The following is a 9435-nucleotide window of genomic DNA, read 5'->3' as shown; positions in this document are numbered from 1 at the left end:
ATGTACCTCTGTGTGGACTCGGACTCACTATCAGTTGGCCTGCAGACCTAACAACCCACTCGTCAGTGGGGACGCCCCTGAGGGCAACTACCAAGGAGAACCAGAGTCATCCCAGCACAGCTTGAGCATGGTGAGAACAATCTGGGAAAACTGTACCAGAGGGATGGCCCATAAGGACAAGGAAGGGGAGAGAATGGTCATTGTACCATGCATCCGAGAAAAGTCATTGTACCAAGCAGCTGTGGCTTAACCATAGAGCTCTGATACGTGTGTTCTATTTTCAGTTTTGTTATATTTCTAGCTTTACCATAATTTTAGCTTTGTTATACTTGTGGATGGTTTGATATGAATTGTTTAGTGTTGTCCAGAGTCTGTCATGCGTGTAGAACTGCTTAGCTCTAATAAATTCTTATACTTGACAACTGATTATCTCTGGAGTTTGGTGCGATTAACCCTAGAATCTGAAAGAATCCCACACACCTCTCTATTGGCATGTCACAGTTGTGAGGGAGCCTGTAGGCTTTGAGTTTGGATTTGGTGGGAACTGAACCAGGCCATTTGCTGTAGGAGGGACTGTGCTTTCTGCAGGAGCTAAACGCAGCTTCCCCTGTTCGTGTCCCACATGGGGCCCAGGCGGGAAGGAGATCCGTGTGCCCTGTTGACTGGGCAATGAGCGCGGTCGTGTGTCCAGAACCGTGTCTCTGGCAGGGGTGGGAAGAGAAGGAGAGCATCTGGAGAGCATCGTACCATGCAGGGCTCAAGTGTGAACCCGAATCCCTTGCGCCGGGGTCAGAACGCCGTTCATGCTGCGGTCTGCTGCGCTGTGGGCACAGGCTGCGAGCGGGAGGTGTGAGGGAGCTGCGTCGGGGGGCACCTTTACCGATAGGGAGTCTTTCTGAGTCCAGGTAGTCCACTGGGTGCCTTTGCCCTTTCCCCCTTTCCCTGTGCTTGTGCTGTTGGCATTTATGTGGGCTTTTGAGGAACAGTGCTGGGCACAGGCAGTGCTTGGTGTGCCCCAAGAGAAGTGGCTGTGGCATGGCAGAGGAGAGAGAAGCAGCTGCACGCTGGTGTCTGGCTCCACAAGCTGGTGCTGCTTGTGCTGTGATGTGTCCAGGGGCGGGCTGAGGGTCGAGCACCTTGTCTCTGGAGCAGAGTGCAGCTGAACTGGAGTGTGGTTAAGGCAGGCTTTTGTGGGCATGGTGAAGGAGATCGTGTTAGTCTGAGGGCTTGCAGCCTTGAGGTGGCTGGAGGTGATGTGTTGTGAAGACATGGACAGCAGTTGATTTGTTGCTGGTGGAGTTGCTGCTGGCAGGAGGTGAGAGATGCGCGAGGGAAGAGAGGTGTTCTTGGCACCTGTGAGCGCAGCGTTTGGGCTTTTTGTCTATTTTGTGTTGTGAGCAGATACCCTGAGACTCTCAGTCGCACTGGGGCTGCAGAGCAGGGTCAGTAGCTGTGCTGTCTGTGGAGCAGCTTGCATGAGGCCTGGTGGCCACATGGAAGAGTGTGCAGAAAAGCTGGTGTTCCTTCTTCATGGCATTTCAGTCCCAATTTCCTCCTTGTTCAGGTGATTGTGTGTGATGATGGTGTTGACCTGAGATGGAGGATTGCATTGCAGGAAGGCTGGGCAGCGGGATCGTGCTGTGCACTGCTGTTGTGGGCATGTGCTCCTCCTCCAGTCCAGGAGCAGGTGCTGGGACTTGGCAGTGGCAACAGACTCTGCATGTTGTGCAGCAGTCATGGGCGTGGAAGTAGGTAACTTTTGAAGTGCAAATAGGCAAGTGGTTTCCAGGATTCTGGTGGTTGCTGATTGAAGTGCCACTGTGAACTGGAGCTGCCAGACAGTCGGGGGGGGAGGGGGGGGGGCTGCGGGACCCATGTAGAAGTATATGACCTGTGTGTCCTCTGCATCCCTCTACTCTGGCATTGGCGCTGAGAGTGTTACAAACAGCGCCCTGCGTGTGCTCTCAGGGCAGCCACCCAGGGCTTTGGGCTGAGGTTTTAACCTAGGTGACATATGAGCTGCTTTAGTGACCTTTTCTGATTGGTTTAGATCCAGGTGGCAAGGGTCTGCTTTCACATACACAGTCCTGAACATGGTGCTACATACTGTGGCTGGGATTCCCTCCTACCATCTGCCCTGCTCCAGGCAGCAATGGATGGGCAGTGTTGCTTTTTTTTTTTTTCTTTTCTTTTTTTTCCCTGCCATGGAATGAGCCCTCCCCCCCCAGCACTATCCTGCTTCCAGTTTTGGGGTGAAGCTTGTCATCTTTTGCTTGTCTGAGATGTGCCAAGCCCAGGGTTGGTTCCAGCAGCAGCAGCTAAACCTTTCCCATCTTTCTTTAATAAATAAACCCTCTTCCCTTGCCTTTCTGCTTCATCAGAATACCTCTTTTAGTGCAGAGGGTGGCTCTGCCCTTACATATTGAAGTTACTGTGAAGTCAGATCTGCACTGCTGAGGGTGGAATGCAGCTTAAGGCATCTACCCTGTATCCTACCTTCTGCAAAAAACAACTTTGCCTCCTCCCAGCTGTGCCCTAGGAGGCTGCTCAAGCAGGCAATGAGTCAGCTTGTGAAATGTACTCTTACAGCAACTGCTAATGCCAGATGCCAGGACACAACTGGTACGGAAATAAAAAAACAGCAACAGGAGAGAAAGACTCATGAAAACTAATCCCTTGAGGATACTTGAGGATATTAGCTAAAGGCCAGAGATGGCAGCTGATCTGCAGTATTTGCTATGATGTTACCCCCCCCTTTCTTTTTTTATGGGGGGGGGGGGATCAGCACCCAGTTCACGGGCAGTGGAGATGCATGCCTGGCTTTGCACCTGAGCACAGCCTGTGCAGAAGCGTGGGAGGCTGGTGTAGGAGCTGTGTCAGAAACGGTGTTTCCTCCTGAAAGTACCCTGCTCAGGGATCTGAGCAAGATCAAAGGTGAGCAAGATAAAGTGGGAGACTGTGCTGTTAGGGTAATAAAAGCTTTTCCAGCCCTGCCTGCCTGCATTCCTGGTACTCAAAGGTATCTGTCCCTGAGGATGGAAGTGAAGCACCCATTGCCACAGTCCTGTGGCAGGTTTTGGAGGGAAGCTCAGGTTTCTGGGGCAGGAGGAGCTGGTAAAGCAGTGGTAAAAGAGAATGAGTGGATATGAGCAAAAACATAACAGACTGAATCCCAGCACAGGCAAGAGGTACCTGGTTCACATACATATAGGAAAAGCACTCTCTCCTGGTTACACTCCTGAATAGACCCAATAAAAGCACAGCAGAACTCATTTTGGTGGAGCAGAGCTGCCCTGTGCTCCACCCTCCTCTACAGGCAAAAGGCTCATACCATTTTATACCACTTTACTGTTTTGGGGGCCAGAACAGGATGCTAAGTCATCCATTTGTGGGGCCAAAGCGGGAGCCACAAGTTGGCAGGGGTTTTCAAGCTCTAGAAGCTGCTAAGGTGGCATGCAGGAGACTGCTTTGAGTGTTTGGGTCCCTGGAGCAATAGCTGCCTTTGTCCCCACCCTTGCAAGGAAACATGAGCATACAGGATCTTCAATTTTCAATATTTATTAAAACAATATTATTAATAGCAATTTATGGCATTATAAATGGAACCTATTAATGTAAATATCTACAGTTGTACTTTCAGCATCTTTGTAAAGAATGAAAGAGCAGTGTGGTATTAGAAAGGCATTTGTAAATGGGTAGGAAGAGAAGGAAATGGAGGGAGGACCCTTCCTTCCTCAGATATGATGCATCGCAAGGAGAGAAGTGATGCAGCCAAAAATGAACGTCAACTGCTGCCTCTCAGCTCTAGCAGCACAGTAATGTACTTTTACCAAAAAGCAGGAAGATGAGGAGATACATTAGTTATCCTTTTGTACATGGGCAGTGCAGATTTTTCTGCCGTGAATTACGTAAAACAAGTGGTGTGTTGTCTTCGTTGTGGTTGTCTTCGAATCTCCTTCCCAGGATCAGAAATGATGCAGCAAGTTACTAATGCATGCTTCGTTCTGCTTCCAGGAGGGACACATCCATAGTGAGGGGTATGCAGTCTCTTGCCTTTTCCTTGCTGCACTGGCTCACATAGACACAGATAGATAGCTCCAAACAGCTGTTCAGAACATAGTCAAGAGGTCACCATCTAGATTTGTTCACTCATCAGTTTGGGGAATCCTGTATCCTCTGTCACTCCTTGTCTTGGGTAGTGTTGTGCATCTTGATGAAGCTCAAAGCTGTTTCTGACTCTTAGTGCTGAACATCATCACCTGTGCTACACAAGACACACAAGGAAGCAGGAGCAAAGCTATAGAAAGAACATAACCCTCCCCTGAGCCGGAGTCCCCATGCAGGCTCCATTGCCCGTATGCATTCGAACTAAGAATAAACGCTGTATAGTGACTCTGGAGCTCTTTAGTAAGTGGTAACTAAGAATCACAATATTCCCCAGAATGACTTGCCTGCAGTTGAACAGAAGACAGAAGTAGTGGATACAACCAGATGCTTAGCACCATCCAGATGTTGCTGACAAACAACTATTCTGCTCTCAAGCACAGATCACAGAGTCCTCTTTGTACTCATGTGTAAATGGCTGAAGGAGTTCCCAGTGACGGTGAACATCCCAGCGTGAATGACACCCCTTCCTCCTAGAGCTAGCAGCCCCATCCTCCAGATATAAACTTCTTTGGTTTGCTTACAACACAAGCCACCCTACAATACTATTTTATTGATGAGCTTCAGCCTTGATCAGAGCCAAATGAACACAAACTAGCTGTGCAGGCCCATGCAGAGCAGCCCTGCACAGCATTGCTATACAACCATGTCCTTCTGCTATGCTTTGATGTTGTCAACCCAGAACAGGCCCCATTTCATGCAGTCGTTTCTAAAGAATAGGGGGTGGTTTTGATCATGTTTTGGTCCTTTTTTCATTATGCAACCTGTATTTACATCAAAGTAAAAGGCAGTCCTGCTGAAAGCTTCACGGTCTTACTCTGGCAGGCAATCAACCAGCCAATTGACAGCACTACATTCTGGAGGAGCTAAACTGTGTGCAAGCAACTGGGGTCACAGCAAAGCGCAAAGACAACTCACATTTCCTTTGCTCCACTCACTCAGAAGGGAAGTCTGTGAGAGGCAGGCTAAGAAATATAAGTGTCTGGGAAGCATTTATACATACTGCCTGATGCCAGCTTTAGAATTTCTTCACCCATGTGTTGAAAAGTGTCCAAAAGTTTCCTCTTCGCAGTTTTCTCCATGCTGATACCTTGTCTGTCAGAAAAGGAAAACAGTGACTATGCTCCAACAGAAATACCTCTGATGCATCCCAGGCCCCCTTTAATTCCTACAGTGATACACTATGTCCAGTGTGATGGTGCATTGCTCGTTCCATGTGGAGTAGAGCTGTGAGCCTAGGACATGCCCTGGACTCACAAATAGTTTTGTTGTTGTTGTTGTTGTTGTTGTTGTTGTTTTGTTGTTGTTTTGTTTTTTTTTAAAAAAAAACATCCCTCCCCCCCAACAGTTTCAGTATTTAATTCTTTTTTTCTCTGGAAGCTGCCCTGCAGAGATTTACATTCAGGAGATGGGGGCAGCATGTCTCAACACTTGCACAATGATTCACAACTGGCTAGTGGCAATCTTGTCCCAAGAGGCTTTCACCTTATTACCTCCCCTCTGCCACATCTCACCGCACAGTCTCTACCTACACAGGCCTGAACAGAGTAAGCAGTGGCCACTGTAGAGCTGCATCTGAACAAATTCATTACCTTGGCTGACAGCCACAGTTGCAAAGCATAAAAGCTGATGTCTGGCCTATATGTACCTAGGCCCCTCATCTCGCCCCTTGGACATTTCTTACTAGACTGAATACGCCTGGTCTAATAGCCTCTCTCTCCTGAATCAGAGATGAAACACAGTGTTTCAAATTGCACAAAGAACCATAAGTCTCTATGCGTAAACATTTAAGTATTTAAATGTATAAGCACTAAAAGCTTCTTCATAACTGCTCCACTCCAGAAGATGAAGGACAGAAGAGAGGTTGCGCACTATGACTTAGCTTAAAAGCAGCTAAATGTTTCACTGCAAAGGCACTGCAACTCCAGTCTCTCCCCAGAATTACACAGACAACAGTCCAACAGATCCTCAAGCTCTTTACCCGCAAAGCACTTATTACCACTGTGCTACAGACAAGAGGCTAGATTACTCAGCAAATGAATATGTCAGAACATTGTTAATTTAGAAGCTAAAAAATATGGTAAAATGTAGCATCAGGGTGCTACCTGGCAGTGTTCCTTAAAAAGGCTACATCATTTACCCAGAGATCATACATTTAAGATCAGTTTGATACTTGATGGTTTATCTTTTATTTCAAGTACCTATGTTTTCTATTGCTACAATTGTCATTTTACTCACTGTAAATCCTCAAACTTTTGTATTAACTGAATTAATAATTAATACTACATTAACTTGTATTAAACGGAAAGCCTTTGATTGTCTATGCTTAAGTTCAGATAGCAGAGACCCCGGAGGATTATACTTTATGACATGAATTTTGGACGTGCCCACAAGATTAGCAGCTATAGAAGAAACTGATATGACATAGAATTTTATCCAAGCACTGCTCCAAGAGGCTAACTGGGAGCTCAGCAATAGGAAAGGGGTACTAGGCACTGAAATGCTTTAGATCAAACAACACATCCTTAAAGAGGATGCTGGAAATGGAAAAACAAACCTGCCTTTTCCATAACACATAGCTCCCTTTGCACTACTAAACCTGCCCTGTTCCCAAAGCCTAGCATAACAGATGGATATTGCACTGAAGTCAAATACGTCAGATATGAAAGGGAGTTCCTTGTCTGCTTTCTTAACAGCCACTAAGCTGAGTGATTTGAGGTTCTGAAAGAAGGAAGTGGACTTGATCAACACCTCCAGAGACTCCCAAGTCTGAACCAATGGGGACCTGTGCTCCAAATGCACCTAGACAGTACTTGCCTTACATCTCCCACACAAGGCAGACAGAGAGCACCCAAAAGGCAGGTGGAGACTTCTTCAGAACATTGCCAGCAGCTCCTTCCCTACAGGAGGGTATAAACGCAGCAAAATGAAAAACCAAAGTCAGCTTTGATCTGGACTTACTTAGCTCAGTGTCCAAAGTACAAATCAAGTATATCTGAAAACTCTGACAAACTTTCTTTTCCACAAGTGTTTTGTGCTGTCCTCCTCCTCCTCCTCCATGGTTTTCTGCTTCTTTCTTTTCCTGTGGTTCCCTGTGGAGAGCTGCTCAGTAGTGCAGGAAGCTGAAAGAGAAGTGCAGATATCAAGACTGCAGTGTTTTTTTTTTTTTTTTTTTTTTTTTTTTTTTTTTTTTTTTTTGGTGGGAATGCTCATCTGGTTTCCAGTAGCTGTTCTTTTACACTGGAGCATTATTCTAGGAGCACAGACTCACATCTTCAAACACCATGAAGTGACTGAGTGATTGATCACTTGTCAGCAGAGATGTAATAGCTGACCATGTGCACAAAGCTTGTTGCCCCTGCAAAACAAAGCACATAAAGCTGGGGGGGAACTGAAGCAAAGGTAGTTTACTTGGCACCTTGAACGTACACAGTAAGTTACTGTCTCATCTGACAAGCACTGACCTGATCACTCCAAAATGCATCAGTACTTATCTGCAGCAGTGGGACTATATTTGGCTGGCAGGCAGCTGTCTCTCTGCTTTGCCCAGTAACTCATTCTTTAGATATTGGTCCCAAGTCTGGTTAAGCACTCAGGTAGGTTCAAGTCAAGGTCAGGTAGGTCCAGATCGGATTCCTAATGGGGATTATTTGATTTGTTTTTAATAATGTGTGGCCACAATGCATAGACACTTTAGGATTCTGAATGTGGACAAGGTAGCTGTTAAATATTTTAAAAGTTGGGTCACAAATTAGCAGAAATGAGATTCACATAACATCAAAGACCTCACCTCCTTCCTCTGGAGACTCATTCCTCATGTCACAGGGAGTTACTTACTCTCTTCCCAGCTGCTAACACACATTCATTTGCACACTGAAAAGTCTTGCTAGATTAGTAATGAAGACTTGAAGAAATTCACAACTAAGAGCAAGAGGTAATTTGTGTCCATGGTAGAACAGCAGTAAAAGGTAGGACAGGGTTTTTGTTCAGCTAGGACTAGCTTCACTTCAGCAAGCATTACATTTCCTTCCCTCTAGATGCAGGTAGCTTTCGGAGCTAGCTTTCATGGCCTTGTGGACACTTTACTTCTGGAAACAGACCTAAATATAAATCAGAGGAACCATAATTTAAATAATCAAAATGCAAACAGTACATAAAAATTGACAAATTTTCTAAGTTGGGTCCAAAATGAACTCATGACAGTGCCAATACAACAAGCTGTGCTGATGCAATCTACTGAGGTGGGCAGGTCAACAGCGGCTCTGGAAGGCTGACCGACTTCTCTGCCCAAGTCACTGCTGCTGGCAGGACTGAGGTAACCCAAAGACCTTACTGAAGGTCAAGATGTCTCTGAGACCACACAGCACAAGCCCAGTGTATCTAATGAAGAAACATTTACAAATATTTCTACTTGAGAGATGCTGATGCAAAACAGAGGCAGCTCCATGAGATGCAACAAGTGAGGAGACAGCTCCAGACCCATGTTTGCACTCTGGCTATGGGGCAGGTGGCTGTTGGGTGGGCAGCTGTGGGCAGGGGGCCCCATGAAGGGGCCCCCTGCTTGCATGGGCAGTTGCTGAAGTATCTACCTGGTAGACCCTGTATTGCTCTACCTATGCTGCCTTAACCTGTGATGTATCTACATAAACTGCAATTATCATTGTGATTAAAAGCACAGATAAGTCTGCTGTAGGTGAGAGAGGACAATTAATGATCATGAAACTGCTTTTCTATTGAAGAAGTAGGTCTGGGAATTTGGAAGGATTTTTTTTTAGAAGCTATATAGTAAATTGCAAAGAAAGAAAAAGAAACAATCTTTTTGCATGTGATTCATGTCTGAAAACACCCACACAGCTCATCAGCTTGACCTCAAAAGACAGAAACACTGCAGCAAGCTACTTCTGGAGAAAAAATTCATAGGAACTAAACTACAGTGAACAAAGAGCCCATCAATTACCAGCTCTTCAGAGCTAATCTACTGAGCAAATAATAATACAATTAGTGCTGATCTCTGAATCTTCTAGTTTTCAAGTTATACTGAATGCATTGAAGGATGGAGACTTGTCACTGCCTTCAAGAGATCTGGGTTGGGGGAAAAAAAAAGAAAAGAAAGAGAGAGAGAGAGAGAGAGAGAAACAGAATGAGTCAAGAAATGTTTCTTTCCTCTCTGAGTAAGCAAGCAGCAAGTGGGCATGGCCGTACTGGGCAGGGTGAAGTCCAGTGTTGCTTTCATCAGGCTTTTCCATAAACACTCCCGTCATGGCTCTCAAG

At 46.0% G+C, this 9435-nt stretch overlaps 1 long non-coding RNA gene across 1 annotated transcript; it reads right to left on the bottom strand.

Moving 5' to 3' along the window:
- Positions 1–6991: 6991 nt before the first annotated feature.
- LOC134145423 (uncharacterized) lies at positions 6992–7499 on the bottom strand. The gene is made up of 3 exons (XR_009959605.1): positions 7436–7499; positions 7178–7286; positions 6992–7064 (listed from the first exon to the last, which is right to left on the bottom strand). It is a non-coding gene; the product is annotated as an uncharacterized LOC134145423 (long non-coding RNA).
- Between the last annotated feature and the right edge of the window lie 1936 nt (positions 7500–9435).

The sequence above is a fragment of the Rhea pennata genome, chromosome 11 (genome assembly GCF_028389875.1).
Source record: "Rhea pennata isolate bPtePen1 chromosome 11, bPtePen1.pri, whole genome shotgun sequence".
Classification (NCBI taxonomy): Eukaryota; Metazoa; Chordata; class Aves; order Rheiformes; family Rheidae; genus Rhea; species Rhea pennata.
This window is presented reverse-complemented; position numbering and strand designations above follow the sequence as displayed.